Source organism: Centruroides sculpturatus, unplaced genomic scaffold (genome assembly GCF_000671375.1).
Source record: "Centruroides sculpturatus isolate CEXI.00-Female unplaced genomic scaffold, Cexi_2.0 scaffold210, whole genome shotgun sequence".
Taxonomy (NCBI): Eukaryota; Metazoa; Arthropoda; class Arachnida; order Scorpiones; family Buthidae; genus Centruroides; species Centruroides sculpturatus.
Window position 1 is genome coordinate 120,903 of NW_019384341.1, and position 18,344 is coordinate 139,246.

General features: G+C 27.8%; 1 protein-coding gene across 3 annotated transcripts in view; it reads right to left on the reverse strand.

The window, feature by feature from the left end:
* Positions 1-18,344, reverse strand: part of LOC111634343 (homeobox protein HOX3-like) — a 42,922-nt gene that overhangs the window by 15,669 nt on the left and 8,909 nt on the right. The window contains exon 1 of one of the 3 annotated variants that reach the window (XM_023379101.1): positions 664-903. The exons of the other annotated variants lie outside the window; for them this stretch is intronic. The gene's annotated coding sequence lies outside the window, so the exon portion shown is untranslated. Of the gene's footprint in view, positions 1-663; positions 904-18,344 lie in introns of those variants that run through there. 3 annotated transcript variants of the gene reach the window in all.

An 18,344-nucleotide genomic window follows, 5' to 3' on the forward strand; every position in this document is an offset into this window, starting at 1 on the left:
AATTTTTCGTTAACCGTAATTACGAGACAATGAAAATCAATGAAAAAATTTTCCTCATTTCGTTCAGTAAATATTACTTTAGAAGATAGTATGTGCGTGACAAAGATTCGGAGGTCATTAAAGATCGTGTGGATATTTTCAAGAACACATATTATCGTCCTAATCTTAACCCCGAAGTGAATGTTACTTAGTATTCAAGACTCGCAGAGGCTTTTCGGTAGTCACAGAACTTCATAAAAGTGATATTTTTTCCTTCTCTCAATCTAACACGTTGTAAGTGTCAGAATAATCGACCTGAAACACGAAGGTCAGAGGCCACCTACGTCGATCGATATTTCTTCCTTTTTTTCGCTCCCCTCTCAAGGGCAAATTTAAACATCTTCAGGTGAACTATAAATGGCTTTATGTAACTCCTGATGCAATCTTTTACTTTCCCGATTTAACTTTCTAACTTATAAAACAGTCCAACTTCAAAACTATTAACTCATAAACATTAAAAAAAAAGGTACAATTTTACTAAATTTAAGTTATAAAAAGTCATAAGCTTAAAGACGCAATTTATTACCAGGCAAATTAAAAAGGATCACATTAACAATATGGTATTTTTCTTTTGTATATCAGCTAATGATTATAACATTACTGCAGCCCTAAATAGCTACTTACCGTATCTAGCCTACCACTGATCTTGGTAATCCAAGAGACTTGTCACACTAATTTCCGCACCCTTGTATATGACAAGCAGAACATCGGTCTAGTTGATTGACGTCGCCGATGACGTATTCTGTCGAGGATGTGACGTCAGAAGATTCCGACGTCACTTAAATGGAACAGGACAAACATGAAAAATAGTTTGTCACTCCTAACTCAAAGTTTTTCTGTTAAGTTATTTTTCCTAATGTTTACTTATGGATAAATCCGTGGGCGAAACTTACCACTGACTTATGTGTTGACAAGTTGTGACAAATAATGAGCGAGAATTGAGATTTCGACATGAGTGAAAGAAATGTTGGCAACAGGTTAAATTTCCTTATAAACCCGCATTCATTACGTTTAGTTAATTTCGTTTCGATGATGTATTATATCCATTTACAGCAAATAGATATCATATAACAAAGTTTGATTTTTAAAATTAGAATATGTTCTAGAGCATATCGAATTCACTTCATTTTATTTATTATTTATTTCATAAATACACGAATTGGCAATGTGGCAGGCCGTAAAGAAAACCGTCCCCCTCAATTATATTTTTAAATACTTTACAGAGTTATATAGGCCTACACATTTAAATAAACGAAACCTTCTCGAATTAATTATCATTTTCCTTATTAAATCCTTACAGAATATTTTAACGAAATAACATTTCGTTTTAAGTTTTACAACTCTAAATTTTTACGATTAAAATCTATAAAAAATCATTTATTTAACGACGTTACTAGTTTTAACCTTTAAAATAATTTTAAAAATAAGTATATATGAATTTAATAACTAGCTTAGATTTTTATACAGTCGAACAGGAAAAAATTAAACGTTTTAACATCACTGAAACAAAAACTATTAGACTAATAACTATTTAAAATTCCTGTGCTTCGAGTTTAGAGAGGCGTGACCTATTTGCAAAATACACACCTACATGCTTATAAAAATACAGAAAAGTTACGTCTTCCTATTTATTTAAGTTTAACCATTAGCAGCGATAATAAAAATACAGTAGAAACGCCCATACGAAGAAATGGATGTGGAATAAAGTAGCATCTTATTACTGTTAATCGCCGATTGGTTATTGCTCTCACTTTATATACCGCCTTTAATATCTTCATAACCACGTTAAAATACTTTAAAAATCGTTTGCTTTACTTTAATTATTCATAAATTTCTAACGAATTTTTCATTTAAATTTGTATCTTTATAAATAGATTATTCACACGTTCTTATATTTATCGAAATTAAGTTATTCGCTTCTAAACTATTAGAAAATATGCTAGAAAATGATAAAACTTTTAGTTACGCCTATATAATTTCTATAATGATTTGTATTAAATTTACATAAACTTGGCAATTATCCAGCATATTTTGACCTACTGAACTCTCAAAACGCTAAGATTAAGAGATATTTTTAGAATTTTTTAAAGATTTAATATTTGTTTGAAATTGTATTATTAATTTATTATTGCTAAATTTAGCTATCAATTGAACGTTCAAATATGAATATAGGCCTATATAATAATAAAATTTTATGAGTATACAAGAATAATTTTCGTTTATATAAACTTTAGAAGTTTTTCAATTATCTTTTAGAATATATTTTGATAGATTAAAATATCAAATTGGTCTAGTCCAATTTAATTGTATTATGTTAATATTCGTAGAAAGACTTTTCTATAATAACACAGTATAATTATCGTTACATCAAAAGCGATTTCTCAGTACAAGAAATCTACAAAAAAAGCATTGTAAACTTACTTAACATTTAGTTTTTGTAGTAATGAGATGACTGAGATTTGAGGTTGTAATTTAATCCGCAAAGGTTTTGGTGGGGAAAGAATTTGGCATCCACTCAGCAGCTGTTGTTTCACGCACAAGCTGAATGAAGGAGGCCTCCCTCGAACAGGGCCTGCCCTCACTAGAAGCCCGTCCCACAGCTAAATCCGCCATATTTAGCAGAAACAGGACATCATTCTTTTCCCATTATTAATTGCTGTTTTCGGATTTTGTGGAATTTCGTCATGTTTCATTAAACACCTAGTAAATTTATCATATTCTAAACTCTTCTAAATGGAAAAAAGTAACTTTATAAATAAATTATATAAATTAATATATTTTTACTTAAATATATAACTTTATAGTGTTTATTTCTATTAAATTTTTTAAATTATCAAAAATATGTTTTTACAAAAAACACGATTTGTTTACTGTAAGTCGTTCCTTTTTACAGGATTGTGAATACATTATCACTAAACTTATTGAAGTTTAGAACTTATAATGCTATAATTTATAACTTAGTTTATAATTTTATAAGATATAATTTTCTTAAAACATTATAAACTAAGTTATAAATTAATTTAATGCAATAGTTCAAAAGTGCTTAAAAATATGTATTTATGTTTAATTAATGCCACATTTCATTTGGGAAAAGAAATATTTTAAATTATTGTATCATAAAAATGTTATCAATGAAAAATTTTTGATTGTGATATCTAACCTAACAAATTCTTTTACTTTATTTATAATCTATTATTAATAATTTCCTTATTCAATTGTCAAATAAACAATAGACTAAGACTATAATATCATTACAAATGAAAATGCTATTTAAAACCTAAATATCTTTGCAGAATTTTGAAGACATTATTTACAGTTGTAGTCTGTAGTCTATTATGCGGCCAATAGTAACTTACTGTACGGTACTGTACATTTGTGACGTGTTAGTAATAGTTTAACAAACACACGGGCACACACGGGATTTTTAACACAAGTTTTTTTAAAAGTTGTATTAACTTAAGTTCCATTTTAAGTTTTGTAGTAGGCGCATTTAATGTAATTTGATGTTATTCATCACACAAAGTCTTATGTTTGAGATAAAATAATTAATGAAATTTTACATTAAAGAATATGTAATTTCAATTAAATTAAAACGACTTTTTATGGATAATATTGAAAATTCATGAAAATATAAGTGAATTCAGAACGTAACCTAAGAGTCCATGTCAAACAAACAGCGCAAACTTCCATCAGGAATTGCTTGCTTACAAAGAACTCTAATTAGACTTCAAGGCTGTAAAAACTCGAGATGAAGGAGGGGGAAAGAACAAAAGGAGAAGAAGTAAGACAAAAACCAATTAGCTTCGAAAGAGACAGCTACATTGGAATACGGAAATAAACTTAAGTTAGAATCGGATTGAAAGTTTCTATGGCGTTTAGCAAAAGGGGTGGAACGAAATTGAACGTTGCGTTTGCTTTTTTTCATCTCCTTTACCACATTAAACTGGGAAAGGAAGAGCTACCTTAAACTGTATGAATGAGAAGAAGAGATAGCCGACTGTAATTTGTCGAATGCTTGTTTTATTTAGTACTTCAATTTGCACGGTACTGAGAAATAAAGAAGGTTAGCATTAAAGCTGTGACGAATGAATTAGTGCAGTCATTTTTGCAAAAGAAGCTGAAGAATTAAACGAAATGTTTTTCATCATACCATCTACGACTTTTGACAGAAGGAAAAAAAATAAAGAATAGAAGATGAGTGACGACGTTTCTTTGAATTGATTGTCGAAATAAAAACAAAAGTGAAACTCCACTCTGTTTGTTTTGTAATTTAAGACAATTTTTGAATAAATTCCAATTAAACCTTCCAAGTTACATAGGCTTATTCATATCGTATAGTACATTCCATAGCTTTAATTATTACAATTATAAATAGTCTAATTACAAACGTGTTATAAAAGTCAAAATATAATTATTTCTTACTTAAAATAATTATTCTTTATAATACACTAAAAAAATATTAAACAATTATGTCTTTTTAATCAATTATTTTAAAAATTAGTTAAGTTACTATCAAATAATAACAACCAAATACACAAATTATAAGCATGAAAATTTAATAATTTACAAAAACTGTAGGCAAAGAAGTCATTTTTTAAAGCACGTATTACTTTAAAATACTCTTACATCGAAGTTATAATTACAAATGCAACATTTTGAACGGCTATTATAAAATTTCTGAGTCCCAAAACAGTACAGAGGTGCCATCTGGGAGCGGGTATAAGTATCGAATTTTTATACTAAAGACAGAAAGATAACATCTGACCCCACATCATATTAAACAGATTAATATATTTTGCTTTCTGTCTGTTAAATATGATCGACACGAACACAGTACGAACATAATCTTGGTGAAAATACAAAATGAAGAAAGACTCAATAGAATTCGTAATAATTTGCTTTTACTGATAGAAGATAACATTTTACTGAATACAAATACTAATTTTTGTTATATTTTTGAATATTCTCATTCTAAAATGTCCAAAATAACATAAGAAAAAAATTCGTAACCTGAAAGAATGCTTTCAAAGTTTTTCCATAAGTTTTTCTATGCGATTTTTAAATTTGATGAAGCGATATCCAAATCATCGAAACAATGCTTTATGTTTTTACATTTTTCATGAAAGAATTTTAGTTTATTAAAAATTTATTTGATATTTTCATCTGTAGATAAATCAACAGTATCAAAAGGAGAGGAAATCTATCATCATCATCATCATAATTTATGAGTTATTAAGTTAAATGTGACATTCTTTCTATTCATTTACACAGACTAGTCTATATATAATCTTTTAAAAAAGTCTAGTCGAAGGTCTTTATAAATTTAAACCCGTATTTATTTTTTAATCTTGAATAAATTTTATGATTAGCAAAAATAATCATAATTAATAATAATAATAGTAATATCTTATATAAATTTATCAAGAATTCTGTTAAAGTAATAAGCTTACATGAAAAGTATGAGTTTATTAATTGAATAGACCATAAAATAAACAAAACTTTTTCGAAAATAATTAAAGTAATATCTTTAAAGACGTGGCTTTTAAATGTTTCCTTACAAAGTAAGGAAAGTATAAATCTAAAAAAAGTTTAAGACCTGGTTTACTGATAATATTTATTAAAAGCGCTTTGTTAAAGTAAATCTGTTTAGTTTTTTACTCGAATATTTGGGATTTTTTTTATTAATATTTTAAAAAAATAAACTTATAAAGTGTTAAGTTATCTGATGTCAGAATACTCTTAGTAACCAATCAGGAAACGGAAGTTGTCGGAACAAACTCTGCGCATCCAAACGAATTAGTGCAGCAGGTCATTGTTATGTCCCATCCTATTGTGGAAATTCGGGTTTTAATTAATGTACTGCTAGATTACAGCTAAGCTGTAACGAGATAAGAGAAGAGCCGACGACCAACTTACTTTGTCTTTTATCTCGCTTTCACTATATCGAAACAGACCTCTCTAATCGTGTTCGGATGACACGAGAACGTTCCTCATTAGTTTCAACCGATTCCACTCATCTCTTACCTTCATTAAAATTGACCTTTACGGAAATTAAATTATTATTGAAAAATGTAATTGTGAACAACTGCATTAATTTGATAATAATTATAATAATTAAGTCAAAATATAAATTAAAGCTGTAAAACAGTAACTTAAAGCGTTTGAAAATTGAAATTAAATTAAAATTTATGAATATTTAGAATTCATTTATGGACAAAGTATTTTTAGTACAACAATATGCTATTGGAATCGAATTTTGTATCACGTAAGGCCTGGATTCTATATATGTCGGCGCTATATTAACGCAGAATTTTTTCGTTAAACTTTGAATTTCTGAAGACGAAGTGAACGATTTCGTTTACAAGAGGTTTATTATCTCCATCTGCTTTTGTTAGCACGAAAGGAAAACGAGGGACGCGCATTGCTCAAAAGTCAATAAGGTCATTCAGATAATACGGAGATAGACTACAGTAGGAGCTCAAAGTGACAGCATCATTAACCTGTTCTAATTACATACACGCACATCGTCACGTTGCTACAACATGTGATGATCTCATGCAAACTGTGACCCTTCTCATTAATTAACAATCGAAAAGAATCTCTCAAATTTAAATGCTAAACGACAGATTTAGATGTTTATTGTCGCTCAAACACATGATCTTTTTTCGATTCCAATTGATCAACTGCATGTTTCCTATCGTGTGAAAAATAGAAAATGTGTGTAATACACAGATTAATGACAATAATTATAATTAACTTTAGTTTTTTTCTAAACTTTGTTAAATAGGCGATGATAAAGCTTAATTTGTTTAAAAAAATTTAATTTACAGAATAAATATTGTTCCGTGCTTCATTTTTTTTTTATTGTTTTACAATTAAAAAAACTAAATAAATTTATAATTTAGTAAGTTTATAAGTCGCAAAGTGTCATTAAAGTGTACTGTACTTTTGATTTATTTTGTACTAAAGTACTGTACTGTACCTTAAGTTTTATTGTTGAAAAACTTTGTATTAAAAAATAAATTTAATTTATGTAATAATGTTTAGAATTAATTAAATATAAAAATGATGCCACTTTAAATATGCAAGTTATTTTGAAAGACCATAAGTAATATTCAATACAAAATATTCTGTTATAACTTATAAATTAAAATTTTTACGATAGAAGTCTAAAATTGGAATTGTTAAAAAATAAAAATTGTTGTTGTTTTTTTAAAGAAGGAAAGAATTAGATTGTTTATAAGCGACGAACCATACAACCCACATCGTCTTAAATAGATTTTCTATTAGTCAATATTATCAATAGTTCAGCTTGAAGAATTTGTTAAGAATTTTTATAGTTTTTCTGTTTTTCTTTAATAATAATTTTTCAATCAAATTTGACCTCGTGCAACCTCTATAAATGCCTTAGGATATCAAACTGCATTGATTTCTTACATTATTATACCAACTCAACCCTTCTATTATGCTCTAACTGTTCGAACAGTCTCTAATCATTTCAGTTTAATGCACTAAAACTGCAATTAAGGTTGTTTATTCCTCTTCCTATTTATAGTTTTTGAACTAAATTGTAGGTTACTACTTAGAAAATAATTTTAACTACAAGTGAAGAAGAGAACAATACATTGTTTTGTCTCGATTTTTAAACTCATAACATACTTCTGCAAGTTAGTATTTATCTTAAGTTGAAACTATTTCTGTTCTGACTAAAGTTTAAGATCCAAATGGTTGAATAAACAGGATTATAAAGGATAATTTAGGATTAAAACGTATAGAAATGATTTTTGATAACTATTTTCAAAAGCTAAACGGTGAAGTGAAAATAAATAAAAAATATATATTTTTTAATTTTTACAAAGATCTTAACTATAAAATTTATCAAATTTTCTTATCTATAACCGCATTTACATAAAATTTTGTTTATGAGATAACTGGAAAGTTTTTCTCTTGATAAAAAATGTGAAAACCATGTAATTTTCCATTGAACAAATCCCTAGATTTGAATTTGGTGGTAAGACAAGTGCTGAAACAGTAGCCGAAAAAACACTCCGAAAAACAAGCAGAGAAAGAGAGAGTTGGCGGTATAGAGGTAAAGTACCCCACACAGAGCGGTAGATCGGAGTATCCAGTAAGCCGCCCTAGTTCCTACGGCTCTCTCTGGCATGAATTCAAGGGCTTGGCCGTGAGGCTGTGGTTTCGTGTCAGGCCGAACAATGGATGCCATCTCGGTAAGATTAATGACGTTTCACAGTACGGAACGGGAGGACTTGCAACAACATTAGGGGAAACCCTGGCGTTCACTATGGGGGATGGCGGGGGAAAGAAAAGCGTTGTCTCTCGACTGTGGGCCACAAAGAGTACTTCATAGTCCTAGAAAATCCTACTTCTTCTTAAAGGTGACGTCTTAACTTTGGAACACACCGTCGGATTTGCGTGTCTTAGACAGGTTACTCGACGACTAAATCGTTTGCCAGGTCAATAAATGCTCCGAGGCAGGTATTTCAAACACCACCTTTTACTCTGGACATTGTTAAAAAAAAAAAAGTTTGCTTTGTGAAGCAGAATCCAAGTTTTAGAAAAATTGCATAATAAGAGAACTATTTTCATCCGGTTGGAGATTGAGATTGCAGAAGTTTCTGAGTGAAAAGAGCCTGATTTGATTAGGTTTCTTTTTCCGACGTCAGAAACGACGAAATCGGAAAGCGGAAAACGAGTCGTCAATCCCAGATAAGAATGGGATTGGACACCCATCCGCTTGTATTGCAACTGAACCTAAGAAAAGAAAACTGTGAATCGACACAGGCGACGAAGTAAGGGGGAGAATGATAGGGGAACTCTTGACAAAAGTTCAAGCTGGAGTGTCGACCCATCCTCCGAGCAGCTGTTGCCGGGGTCGGTTTTATCTCCGGGTCTCGCAAGATTGATGTTTCTCCTTTATGGTGTGGCAATAAATATTGTTGACGCTTTGCCGGAAGCTGACACGGTGTGATATTGACGGGCTACAGGATTGCCTAGTGGGAAAAGAGAAAGCAATTACGATCCCAGGAGGACCAATGACCTAATTAGTCTGGAAAGGGGGACGTAAAATGGGCAATAAAAGTCTGTGTTCGCCTCAGGTCTCGGTCAAGGTAGAGTCATTTAGCGGTCAGGCGACCAAGTGTGAGGAAGCATCGTTGTTACGAGTTCGTATTACGTAAATCTGTGTTTTTAAACCGATGGATACTTATTCAGTCGTAATATTAAAAGATAGGTTAGTATTTTGTGAAGATAATAAGGTATTTCCGCTCTTCGATTATCGTTATGATGTGTAGGCCTAATGTTTTTTATATATATAAATGTATGAATCGATATCCAGTTATGCTTTTTTCATAATTTCTGATAAATCTCCTGAAGATTTCACAACATAAAATACATGGTAAGCTAGTTCAACGTTAGGCCTACTTTTATAATTTTCATAAGGTTATCGTACTATATATAGGCCCTAATTTAATTGTCAACAATTTGATCAGTAGTTCTAGCGACTAAAAAATGTTTGCTTGCAAAAACTAAACAATCTTATTTATAACTGTTGTTATTTTTCAATTTGAAATGGTTCTAAAATTATTGTCTAATAATGTTAAAAGTATTGCTCATGAACTAACTTAATTTAAATCTAAAACAATGTAACCATTATTTAAAATAATTAGAATATATTTTCTATTTTATGTTTATTAGGCTTATTATTATATAAACAGAATGTTACAAAAGCGATATATTAAAACAGTTCTATGAAATTACTATAGAATAAATATAATAAACAATGGAGAGAAAAGATAACGAATTTAAAAATTTGAGAATAGAAGCATCTACCATACCTTTTTCCTTATAAATATGCATAAGAATATTGCAATATCTTCTCGAAAATTTGGATCATTTTATATGTAGTATGTTCCATCAGTTTGTCTTCGTAGATGTGCTTTGTAAATCCTAAGATTCTTTCCAATCTGAGTTCACTGACGGTATGTGGATAGACTAGTAACTTGGAATAGATTTCAAGGAAAGTAGATCTATATTTAGGTTATATTAATAAATAATTTCAAGCTAGGAAAGCATAACATGTTTCAAAAAGGTTAAATATCTTTTGAATTTCATTTGAAATATTACTTTTTCATTTAGACTAAAAATTAAAAAGATTTACCTTTTAATTTGTATGTAGACGTTTACTGTTTACAGATTATTGTAAAAATTTTTCTGAAGAATATTTTTATAATGTAATGAACTCTAAATATTTTGTAATTAAATTATCTTTAAACTATGCAAATTAGACACAAGCTTTATATTTGAAATAAAAATCTTTAAAAATTTAAAAAGAATATTTATATTTAATAATTTCAACTATTTGCACATGCTTATATAGATGCAGGCGTAAATATCAAATTTATTCATTTTATTAATTGTATGTTAAATAAAAAGTAAAAATAAGGAATATTTTATCTTAGAAACGATAATTAATGGAACTTAAAAACTATAAAACAATATAAAAGATTGATTATTAATAGTAAACATAATGTTAAACATAAAATAGAAAATAGTTCAAATATTTGTTTTTATGAAATTAATTATTTAAATGATGTAAAACCAGATTAATTACCTTCGTTAATATAAGCATATAAAATATATTATTTCAAAAATGAATTTACAAGGCCAACTCGTTTGAAAACTTTTATATTGATTTTCAATCATGTTTTCTAAATTTCTATAGATTAATCTATAGAAATTTTCTCTATTGAGATTTGTATTATTTTATCTTCCAAATAAAATATTTTATTAAAATAAAAATAAACCAAAAATCCTTATTAATTAAGCGTAAATAAGAGCAATTTCATTTAGAATTAACATTCTAGCTACTATCAAAGATAAGAGAATAATTTCTAAAGTGATAAAATTAATTTATGAATTTAAAAATGTTAAATATATAATATTTATTTTGTTTCGATTTCAATCATAAGTCTTCCAAAATTGTTAATTTTATAGAAATAAAGAATATAACATAAATAAATAACGCATTACAAATCGAAATCAGACTGACGCAACAAACTCAAATTTATAAAATTAGATTAAATTTTAAATTAAATATTATAATTTTATTCACAACACAACTACTTTGACTAGAAGGTATATTTCTTATAAAACATCATTTTATTTATTGAAGAAAAATTAATAATCATTAATAATAATTCTTAATTTTTCTATAGTAACTTCAATGCAAATGTAGCCTACAAGTACTGTACAGTACATGAGAATTTATATTAGAAATATTTAAAATTTAAACAATATATTAAAAGCTTTCTTTAATAAGCAGTCTAGTTTTATAAGAAAAAAAATTTACTATACAATACAATACTGTACATTTTCAATTGAAGCTCTTAGTTTTAAAATCACACAGAAATAATAAGCTACATAAGCTAAATAATATAATTCGGGTTATTTTACTATAAAAGAATAATAATATATTCATTAAAATTTATTTTAAAAATAAATGAATAAAATTAAATCGAAAAATGAAGTATTATTTAAATTAACAGAAGTTTTTATATCGTGTATTGTTAATTACATTTTGCAAATTTTACTAATAGTTAAATAATAGCGGCCTTTATTTATAGTTGTATGTAAATATTTAATTTATTTTAAAAAAAGTTTTATATAGTTATTAAGTTAAATTTTTTCCTAATTCAAAATTAGTTGAAATTTCGTAAAATTGTCATAGAAGTATCAAATTGTTTGAATTAAAATAGATTAGTTTATAATCACTTTAATGTAAATTTATTTAATGATTTTTTTTCATTTAAGCTTCTGTATTTATTTATTTAAATAAAATAATTAACTCATAAATATATATTATTAAACTTGTTTAAACTAAACTTATTTCATTTAGATGATATAAATAAGAAAATCTTATGAAAGTGTGGAAGTATATTCTATAAACTTTCAGTTTACCTCATAACATTCTGAATTTTTTATACAACTATTTCTGAATGAAAATGGATCATAGGTTATGTGTATTATTCATGTAGTCTGTGCAAACACAAGAGTCAAAATCAATAGTAGCTTTGATACAGCTTACAACGTGACTCATGCAGAAACTATAGGCTTATCTATATGATGGTCTTGAATTTTCAATTCTATGTTAATTTAACAGTAATAACAGTTTATGTATTCGATAAGGATTTAAATAAAAATTATTTTATTCAAAACTGTATAGAGCAAAAATAGAATTAAATAGACTTTCGGTTTTTAAAAATTATTTTGGTTTTAATTTATTAAAATATAACTATTTATATCTATCCATTATAAATTTTAAATAAATAAAAAAAACATACTGTAAAATCAGTGAATTTATTCTTAAAGGAAGCTGCAAGTTTTTATTATAATTAAAGAAAAAATTGTTAATAGCCTAAATTATTTTTTAATTTGTAATATTATTGAAAATGTGTTTATGATAGGCTATAGAAAATCTATACTTTACACTTTCTTACACTTATAGTTTTTCTATTTTTAATATTATTTTAAAAAATAATCATTAGCTTACTACTATATGATAAATAGCTTAATGTAACTTACTATAAAACAGCTTAAATAGCTTACTATATGAGAAAAAAATTATATAGAAGTCTAAATAAAATTTATAACATAGAATATATTATTTTTACGAGAATTTGAAATAAAATATGTCTCTGAAACAATGCCAATTTGTATTCATTAAATTAAAACTATTGTATTCGTTTTCTGTTTTAAAAAATAAGATTTTATATAACAAAATTAACTGCAAGATGAATTATTATTATTATTTTTTAAAATACAGTCTATATATAGAATATATATAGTCTGTCATAAGTCATCTTTTCTTATTCTATAGAAGGGATGCCGATTTTTTACGGTTAAATTATAACGTGCAAACATAGTTGATTTAAAAGAAAGAGAATTTGCACACGAAAAAAGTACTAAAGCTTATTTTCACATTTCTCACTTTCAGAAAATATAACTCTCAGGAAACGCCCCTGACTAGATCATAGACTATTATGAGATAAATCTTAATATTACATTTTTTCATGAAACGTGGGCCTATAGGAATTTTCCACCCGACAATAGGTTTTTGTTATGGTTGTCCCTGAGACATATCGAGAAAGTCAATGAGTATTTTTGGCCTCTCTTCAACCACTAAACACTTTTATATTCAGTAAAAAGTTAAAATTTAATTAAATTCAAATAGTTTATAATATCACAAGATTTTATAAATGCAATTTATTTAATGTAAGTTGTATAGTAACGATATTGTATATAATTAATATTTAGGTTAAAAGATGTAATTACAAGTGTAATAAGTTTTTAAATATGCCTTAATTTTATAAAGATGATTAATTGTTAATTTTCGTGGCTGTTGTGGTAAAAAATACTATTTTTACTTGCACGTAGGCTTCATTTTATAATTGCTATTTGAGAATAGAAGCATCTACCATACCTTTTTCCTTATAAATATGCATAAGAATATTGCAATATCTTCTCGAAAATTTGGATCATTTTATATGTAGTATGTTCCATCAGTTTGTCTTCGTAGATGTGCTTTGTAAATCCTAAGATTCTTTCCAATCTGAGTTCACTGACGGTATGTGGATAGACTAGTAACTTGGAATAGATTTCAAGGAAAGTAGATCTATATTTAGGTTATATTAATAAATAATTTCAAGCTAGGAAAGCATAACATGTTTCAAAAAGGTTAAATATCTTTTGAATTTCATTTGAAATATTACTTTTTCATTTAGACTAAAAATTAAAAAGATTTACCTTTTAATTTGTATGTAGACGTTTACTGTTTACAGATTATTGTAAAAATTTTTCTGAAGAATATTTTTATAATGTAATGAACTCTAAATATTTTGTAATTAAATTATCTTTAAACTATGCAAATTAGACACAAGCTTTATATTTGAAATAAAAATCTTTAAAAATTTAAAAAGAATATTTATATTTAATAATTTCAACTATTTGCACATGCTTATATAGATGCAGGCGTAAATATCAAATTTATTCATTTTATTAATTGTATGTTAAATAAANTTAATATATTAATAATTCATTTTTTCTTAATTCATAATTCATAAAATGCACTACTTTCTTCTTTTTAATATGAAAAACATAAATTATAATTCTGAAATAGTAGTTCATTAGCCGAGAAAAGAATCATTTGCAAACAGAATTTTAAATTAAGCTTAATAGTTAGACCTACCTTTTTTTTTTCAAGTCACAATTAGAATTATTGATGAAACCTCATAGTAAATATCATAAGTCCATAAATAAATAATATTTATAAAACTTAAGAAGATAAAAATTTAAAAGATCATTTTTCAAACTTTTAGCTAAACTCATAAAGTGAAAATTTTTAATTAACTTGAATAAGAAAAAAAGTTAATTATCTTCACCAAACACAGTAAGTTACTCAACATATTTTCTGAAATTTAAATTAATTTAATATCTTAACTAACATTTTAGTATCTTTTAGCTTTGTAAATGATAAAAATATTTGATTAATATAAGAATAAAACAAACTTATAACACCAACTTAGCCATTTAAAAATAATTTAACAAGCTTAATATCTAATTGTTCGATCGTTATCCAATAAAATTGAAAACCTTATTTTATCCGAGTGTGGTTACTGTCATTCACATGTTGTTACAACGAAAATGACAGTGAGAGAGAATATTCTGATTGGTCATTTCCGCGACATGCTTCAGATTGGACAGTTCTCCTGTCAATCACGTCATAGATTAATAGATCTATTACTGTTTACTCTTGCGATAGCGTTATCTGAATTAATTCTGTTTTGAATATCCTATTGTTTATTTTTATATGTAGCTTACATGAAAGTTTGGGTGGTATTGTATCTATAACAACAATATTTATGCTTACTGTGCAGCGTTTTAGAAAGAAGACAGTAACATGATTGATAGACTAACACGAAACATGTAATATTAGATGAAAATGACCAGTAATGTCATTGTTATTTATAATATTAAAAATATAATCAATCGTCAATATCTGTATTCGTTTTATTAAGTTTTATATATATAAATTTTTGCTTTATTTTTTTTAAATACAGTATTACTTTTTATCGTCGTGATTTTTAGGGATTTTATGTCTGCATCGATTTATTATTAATTAAAATATTTTATATTTTTCAAGTTTTAAAGTTAGGCTCCTATAGGAAAGTTGTTATATTTATAACTTATAAGAATGCATTATAAGTTATATTAGCCTCGTATGAATATAAAATTAGATTTTCATCTTCATTGTAATAGTTATTAAACTTAATTACGTTATAAAAGTTATTATCAAACATTAAAGTTAACTAGACTATAAAATGGTTTAATAGATTTGTGATCTTATTATAAGTCCTTACAAAACTTCCACATTAATTATTTCAATTAGATGATAATATAAAGGCTATACTTAGATTTTTCAGAATAATTTTATATTAAACAAAAGGTTTTGGAGGTAAAAAAATTATTAAATGCTAAACATAAATAAAAGCCGAGAAAAATCGATAAATTAGAGTGGTCGACCGGAAGTATGTTGGCAGAATTTTCTTGGAAATCTTTATTTTATCGGAAAAGAGATTAAACTAAAATATGAGATTAAATAAAGATTAAACCGGTAAAATTACAGTTTTACTAAACATTGCACTTCTAAAGTTTAATCTGTTGTGACAGTGCCTGGGTTTGCTATAAAATATTTATAAATGATGGGGTCCTAATACACGAATATCGTGTTGTGTACGAGCTCGTAGTGATTGGAAATCTACTTATTGGGTTGGATGTATTTGTTAATTACGCTCAGAATTATATTGAATGTATCTTCGATAGAAAATTCTTCTGTTTTCATAGGATTGATTAACGAGGACCAATTAATCACAAGCAAACACCGAGACATTTCGTGAGAACAAAGGGACCACACCTGCTCTCTTGTGGCACGTGAGTGTTTGGTGAGACTCGTGCAGGAAATAGTAATTTTGGCGATGCCTAGTTATAAGGAATCAATGCGAAATCTTAGAATCGATCGGGATTTCTACAAGAATTTAAAGGCTAGGTTTAATAGTTTTGTGAATTTAATTTACTAACTTATATATTGTTCCCCAATTAATCATATTAAAATTCTATTCTATTTTACAGTTCAAGTAATTTGATATTTGAATACTAAATAGTAACGTAATAAAATTTGAAAGTTTTTCAAATCTTAATTTATATACCTAGGTCTAAATCATAATATTCCATTAATTTTTATAAATATTGCTTAAATTCAGAGATTATATGACATTTTTTAGACACTTGATGAAATTGATAACTTTTTGATTGATAGGTTGATAAGGCAAATTATAAATNTTATAACTTATAAATTAAAATTTTTACGATAGAAGTCTAAAATTGGAATTGTTAAAAAATAAAAATTGTTGTTGTTTTTTTAAAGAAGGAAAGAATTAGATTGTTTATAAGCGACGAACCATACAACCCACATCGTCTTAAATAGATTTTCTATTAGTCAATATTATCAATAGTTCAGCTTGAAAAATTTGTTAAGAATTTTTATAGGTTTTCTGTTTTTCTTTAATAATAATTTTTCAATCAAATTTGACCTCGTGCAACCTCTATAAATGCCTTAGGATATCAAACTGCATTGATTTCTTACATTATTATACCAACTCAACCCTTCTATTATGCTCTAACTGTTCGAACAGTCTCTAATCATTTCAGTTTAATGCACTAAAACTGCAATTAAGGTTGTTTATTCCTCTTCCTATTTATAGTTTTTGAACTAAATTGTAGGTTACTACTTAGAAAATAATTTTAACTACAAGTGAAGAAGAGAACAATACATTGTTTTGTCTCGATTTTTAAACTCATAACATACTTCTGCAAGTTAGTATTTATCTTAAGTTGAAACTATTTCTGTTCTGACTAAAGTTTAAGATCCAAATGGTTGAATAAACAGGATTATAAAGGATAATTTAGGATTAAAACGTATAGAAATGATTTTTGATAACTATTTTCAAAAGCTAAACGGTGAAGTGAAAATAAATAAAAAATATATATTTTTTAATTTTTACAAAGATCTTAACTATAAAATTTATCAAATTTTCTTATCTATAACCGCATTTACATAAAATTTTGTTTATGAGATAACTGGAAAGTTTTTCTCTTGATAAAAAATGTGAAAACCATGTAATTTTCCATTGAACAAATCCCTAGATTTGAATTTGGTGGTAAGACAAGTGCTGAAACAGTAGCCGAAAAAACACTCCGAAAAACAAGCAGAGAAAGAGAGAGTTGGCGGTATAGAGGTAAAGTACCCCACACAGAGCGGTAGATCGGAGTATCCAGTAAGCCGCCCTAGTTCCTACGGCTCTCTCTGGCATGAATTCAAGGGCTTGGCCGTGAGGCTGTGGTTTCGTGTCAGGCCGAACAATGGATGCCATCTCGGTAAGATTAATGACGTTTCACAGTACGGAACGGGAGGACTTGCAACAACATTAGGGGAAACCCTGGCGTTCACTATGGGGGATGGCGGGGGAAAGAAAAGCGTTGTCTCTCGACTGTGGGCCACAAAGAGTACTTCATAGTCCTAGAAAATCCTACTTCTTCTTAAAGGTGACGTCTTAACTTTGGAACACACCGTCGGATTTGCGTGTCTTAGACAGGTTACTCGACGACTAAATCGTTTGCCAGGTCAATAAATGCTCCGAGGCAGGTATTTCAAACACCACCTTTTACTCTGGACATTGTTAAAAAAAAAAAAGTTTGCTTTGTGAAGCAGAATCCAAGTTTTAGAAAAATTGCATAATAAGAGAACTATTTTCATCCGGTTGGAGATTGAGATTGCAGAAGTTTCTGAGTGAAAAGAGCCTGATTTGATTAGGTTTCTTTTTCCGACGTCAGAAACGACGAAATCGGAAAGCGGAAAACGAGTCGTCAATCCCAGATAAGAATGGGATTGGACACCCATCCGCTTGTATTGCAACTGAACCTAAGAAAAGAAAACTGTGAATCGACACAGGCGACGAAGTAAGGGGGAGAATGATAGGGGAACTCTTGACAAAAGTTCAAGCTGGAGTGTCGACCCATCCTCCGAGCAGCTGTTGCCGGGGTCGGTTTTATCTCCGGGTCTCGCAAGATTGATGTTTCTCCTTTATGGTGTGGCAATAAATATTGTTGACGCTTTGCCGGAAGCTGACACGGTGTGATATTGACGGGCTACAGGATTGCCTAGTGGGAAAAGA